We start from the raw sequence: 6372 nt of genomic DNA on the forward strand, positions 1-6372 counted from the left end.
TCCTCAGGGACATTCAATTCCTCATATATAGTGTGGTTGCTTAACCCTGGTTTTTGACATTATCGAAACGAAGCGGATAAAAGCACAAAAAACTTTCCTTGGGCTAGAAATGGCCCCCACAAACAAAAAAACAAAAAACAAAAAATGATGACTCATCACTAAACCATCGTTTTGTGGGGCCATTTCTAGCCCAATGAAAGTTTTTTTGTGCAAAACAAATGCTTGGAATGGATTCAGAATCATGATAAACCCCTAGTTAGACCCCTCACATCCTACTTAAAGCAGATTTTCTTTCTGGGTATTTTCCTCCTGCATAAAAAGTCGATGGGAGCCCAACTTGATATGGATAATTCTATGGGTAAACTTCAAAATAAAGTTTGGTACCCGAGGCTAAAATCCATCGTTAGGTCCTAAAGAAGCCTAAAAAAAAAGTTTGGCGCTTTTATCCGCTTCGTTTCGATAATTTTGTTAAGCCAACCCACTCTGTGCATTCATATACTGTGCACACCCCCAGGCACAGGACTGATCCTCACAAAAACAGCACAAGCAGAATCTTTCTCAAAGTTATTTATTTAGCCTACTACTTTGTAGCACTGCAGTGTAAGGCAACAGCGACATAGCAAAACAGAGATCGCAGCAAAAAATATATATATATTAAAGTCACTTTCATTGCAGGGTGGATTGACCCATGCATTCGGACACAACTACTTTACAACCTTCTTGAACACACCACTCAGATACTTTGATGAAAACATCTCCATATCGCACACTATCAATAGTTTCTCAAGTACATTTACTTGAGTACACTTTTTTCTTTTCTTTTTTGGATGAAGCTGATGACTTTCAAAAAAAATATATTATGAATTAACCTCTTGTGAAAGTCTATAGCCGATCTACAAGCTCACCATGTTGTGAGCTTCAATCTCTGAAAATGTACTTTGTAATTCGTACTTTTGAATACTTGATAATATACCCATCATTGCTCAATACTCACACGTTCTTAGTGTTCATTTATGGCAAAAGACACTTTGGCAGAGACATTGCAGTAAAACAACCCCCTCGTTTACCCCTAGCTCTGGTCCATCGCATCGCGTCACCTCCCGGTGACGCTCTGGCAAATGGCTATAGACTGCGATATCTCAGCCCCTCCGAGCGCTCAACTTCAGTCAAAATAAACAAAACTATTTCACTACTCACCAAACCAAAGGTAGTTTTGCGCTGTTGAAAGTCTATTCTCCGCGGTGGTGAGCCCCTCAGCTCCCCACCTACTCTGTAAAATACATTATTTTTGTCATGAAATAAAACGCACCCAGCTCGAGCCACCTAGCGGCTGCCGCAGATACAATGGTTCACAACCCGGAAATAAGCGGCGGTCGAGTTGGATGCACTTTATTTCATGCCAAAAATAGTGTATTTTGCAGAGTGGGTGGGGTGCTGAGGGGCTCACCACCGCGGAGAATAGACTTTCAACAACGCAAAACTACCTTTGGTTTGGTGAGTAGTGAAGTAGTTTTGTTTATTTTGACTGACGTTGAGCGCTCGTAGGGGCTGAGAAAACGAGGTCTTTTAAGCGCGAGACCATGTTGACCATGTTGTGAGCTTCAATCTCTGAAAATGTACTTTGTAATTCGTACTTTTGAATACTTGATAATATACCCATCATTGCTCAATACTCACACGTTCTTAGTGTTCATTTATGGCAAAAGAAACTTTGGCAGAGACATTGCAGTAAAACAACCCCCTCGTTTACCCTTAGCTCTGGTCCATCGCGTCACCTCCCGGTGACGCTCTGACAGACCCGTCGGCAAATGGCTAGACCGCGATATCTCAGCCCCTCCGAGCGCTCAACTTCAGTCAAAATAAACAAAACTATTTCACTACTCACCAAACCAAAGGTAGTTTTGCGCTGTTGAAAGTCTATTCTCCGCGGTGGTGAGCCCCTCAGCACCCCACCTACTCTGTAAAATACATTATTTTTGTCATGAAATAAAACGCACCCAGCTCGAGCCACCTAGCGGCTGCCGCAGATACAATGGTTCACAACCCGGAAATAAGCGGCGGTCGAGTTGGATGCACTTTATTTCATGCCAAAAATAGTGTATTTTGCAGAGTGGGTGGGGTGCTGAGGGGCTCACCACCGCGGAGAATAGACTTTCAACAACGCAAAACTACCTTTGGTTTGGTGAGTAGTGAAGTAGTTTTGTTTATTTTGACTGAAGTTGAGCGCTCGTAGGGGCTGAGAAAACGAGGTCTATTAATTTGCCGACAGGTCTGTCAGAGCGTCACTGGAGGTGACGCAATGGACCAGAGCTACATCCAAATATATACATTTTAATTTGTGGGTCCTTGACATGAAAAAGTTTGCGAAGCACTGGTTTAGGATGCAGGCGATTCTCCAGAGTACAGTTAGTGTTCTCAGGGTTTGTGAAGAGCTGTTTAGGATAGCCTACAGTAGATCCATCAGGGTAAGGTAGGGTTACAGTAGGGTTCAGTATAATCTCCCATCCGTCCTACGGTAGCTTGGCTGTCCTTCTGTTCAAGGCTGTGTGAGAGGAACATGGACAGACAAGCAGCTAGTTAATATACTGCAGTTCTGAAATATTTAGTTAGAGTTTTCTTTAATACTGTTAGATTAGTTTTTGTTCGTTTCATGAGGGAACAGGATTTGTTCTGTCTTGTCCGATATCACAATGTGTCACATTGCGACATATTGTGAGCTTGTATATTTGCCATTTAAAAACTATTGAGAGTGTGGCGGTCCCTGGCAACACATATTTTCAGATGGGGGTCTGCGAATGTGGACACATATGTTAATCTGGGGTCCTGGGGTCAAGTTGTGTGACGGCTCGACGGCTCGGCCAACACATCAATCCCCTACCTGTCTGCCTTGAGTAACAATACTCTGGTAGGCAGGCTCATTTACACTTGTATATGCGGCCAGCATATACGTTCGCCTAGCATTCTTTGCAGACTTTTAGCTCCTTTCGGAACCTCTCCCTCTCCCTCCGCTCCTTTCGGAACCTCTCCCTCCTCCCTTCATGTCATGAGTTTAAATCATTCATTTTGTCAGAGCTGCATAGCGGAGGGACTCGGGAGAGGTTCCGAAATGAGCTAGCAGACTTTACTGTGTGTGGGTGAGTCTATAAAGTATATGTAAACTAAAGTTATTTTATATAAAACCTAAAGGAAAATACATTAATTGAAACTAAAACAAAAACAACAAATTAACAATGTAACTAAATAATAAGAAATATAATTAGGCTACATTAAAAAATGTGTGTTATCCAGTATTAGCACCGAGCGGCAGGCATGCGTGCACACATGCGCGTGACATGCATGTGACGTCATGAATTTAGAGGGCCACCACTTAAAAAATCCATATCACACCACTGCCCGTATGGGCATATAGGTACCATGTGAGCTTCATATAGGGTCAGGTGGGGACGTGGTGACATCAGTCACCCTTGTCCCACATTGGCTCCTTTTACGGGCAGCGGAATGACTCGTGCCTCAGTCAAGTCAAGGGGTAATTAAGGTGTATTGCGTCAGACTTTGTGTCTACAATTGGTGCAGCAACAGTGTGATGACGATGATGTGGGCTCCTCAGCAGTTATCAAGGACCTCTAGAGTACACCATGCACTTGATTGCCTAGCAACAGACAACAATTGAGCGTTTCAACCTGGTCTCAACAGGATTTTTTTAACCCAATTCTTACCCACTGGAGGGAACGCTCTGCGGCAAATTCCGTGGGAAGAGAATTAGTGTGCTAAGCTGAACAGCTTAGACCTGTTTGTCATGGTGCATGTTTAGCTTTAGTTTTAGGCAATTGACAAGTGTTAGTTTTTCAGGTATTATGAGTAAAGCAGGGACGTGCTGGCCATTGGGAAAAGTGGGACAACTCCCGAACGGCCGGTTCATTCCCGTTTTCGTGCAAAACAGATGCTTGCAATGGATTCAGAATCATGAAAATCCCATAGTTTGCCTCCTCATATGCTACTTAAAGCAGAGTAATTTTTAGCTTTTTTTGCCTGTAATGTAAAGTTAATGGGACACCGACTCTAGCGGCTGATTAGTGATAACATCAATTAAGCTGGGTCTCAGAAAGGGTTATCATACGAAAATGTAAACTAGAGACATGTAGGAAGACAAAAATGTAAAAAAACATACGGTCACCTTGGGTGGTACCAATTTGTGAAGATATCAGAATTGGCCCCTGGCCTATAAGAACGAGGGGCTCCGCTCGTTGGGGAGATCTAGGGCCCTATTTTCGTCGATGCCTTACCCCTAATCCCTAAACTCTTTTGCAATTTTTTACTATTTTGAACAACGTTTTTGAATATTACAAATAGCTGATCTACAAGCTCACAATGTGTGGATCTAGATGGCTATTTTAAAATGATTTTCAAAATTGTAAAAAAAAAAAAAAAAAAAAAGCTAAGAAGTTTAGGGAAGTAAGCCACAGTCGAAAATGTTAGTGCCATGGAGTTTTTCCAGTAGTTTAAACGGCAGTACTGCTTTTCTTACATGGCCGTGAAGCCGAACAAAAAGGCAATCTCGTTCGGTCTACAATTATAAAAAAGACCTTGAAGTCCTGAGCTCAAAAGCGCTTCAATTTGGCCTTGCGTAACGTAAGAAATGACAATTATATAAGGTTGCTGTCAGGCAGAAACCTCTTATCTCCATGTTTTAACTCTGTGTTTAAATTAATTCCCTATACTTATACTACAGTCTACGGTGTCACAAAAAAAGTATAAAACATAGCAGATAGAAGCTCAAAACGTGTCACATCGCAGCCCGTTCTCACCCCCGACATTGTGATGTTGAGCTTATATTATGTTATTTTTTGCTTCTTTTTTTTAAGATTTGTTTTTGGGCTTTTTATGCCTTTATTTTATAGGATAGTAGATTGACAGGAAATGGGGAGAGAGATGGGGAATGACATGTGGCAAAGGTCGTCCAGATCGGGAATCGAACCAGCGACGCCAGCAGGCATCATAGCCTAATATGTGGTATTCGCCTTGACCACTAGGCCAGCAGGCGCCCAATTCTTTTGCTATTTTTGAATATATATTTCTTTTTTTAATCCTGAAAAGCACACACAGTTTTGAACATTTGCAGTTTCCAAGGCAATGATAAACACATCTCAAAAGCATTACATCTGTGTCACTCTTCTGCAGGCTTTTCAGCGAGGTGTGGAGAGAACAATGGAGGAGAAACACTTCAGGACGACTGAGAGCTGGAGTGCAGACGGGATAAACACCACTGAGGCTCAGAATGTACTCGGAGGTTTAACCCATTATTAAAAGCCTCTGTGTATTGACCGGCCCACCACAACCGGCGAGAACCGAACATAGAAGATCTACAAGCCCGCGGGGCAGCGACGCGTTGTGGGCTTGTATAGAGCATCGCAGTGGAAGTGGATTCCTGGTGCCACTTAATATTCCCCATTCATTTTCGCCATAGACTTTTACAAAAATATTTATAACAATTATGTTAAGCCTCGAACCAAGCCATCCAGGATGGCAGTGAATCACGACCATACAACCTTTGTTTCTATGAAAAGAACATTTTGAAAATCGCTAAACAAAGGGTAGTTATTAAATGTAGTATATCATACTTGGATACTTTTTAGCACTATGTTTAGTACCACTTTCACACCACTCTAACCAGGTCCTTGTAGTGGAAAACCTGGCACAAGTGGGCGGTGTGGAGTGGAGTGGTGTGGTGTTGGGCCATGTCAGTGGAAAAGGGGCTTTACTCAACCAAAAATGGAAATACAGCAGTTTTACGGGAGTATGTCTACATTATTGTAATGCTAGTTTTAATGAACACATCTGTGTACTTCTTCAACCACTGCTTATGCTAAACCAATAGTCACTCTTTTTACCCCCCCCCCCAAAAAAAAAAAAAAACAACAACAACAAAAAAACAACAACAACAACAACAAATAACAAACAAACAAACAAACAAAACACATCAGACATTGTCCATTGCCAACAATGCTTTTAATTAGAACATACATGCAAAGTTAGTTCACACACACACACACACACACACACACACACACACACACACACACACACACACACACACACACACACACACACACACACGCACACACACACAGGAAGGTCTCCGGCAAATGCATCTGGTTAGACAAACAAAGCCATTTCCAACACAGTCAGGGTTTAGGAAACTACAACAACAGGTGACATTAAATGAAACCAAGGCACTTGTACCAAACAACACACAGTCTGACACATAAAGCCACAGCAGCTTGTGAGTCACTGCATTATTATTATTATTATTATTATTACAAATCTGGTTAACAGCAGGTAAGACACATGCAGCATGTTTCTTGAGGCATCAAT

Source organism: Nannobrachium achirus, assembly GCF_963921795.1.
Source record: "Nannobrachium achirus genome assembly, chromosome: 21".
Classification (NCBI taxonomy): Eukaryota; Metazoa; Chordata; class Actinopteri; order Myctophiformes; family Myctophidae; genus Nannobrachium; species Nannobrachium achirus.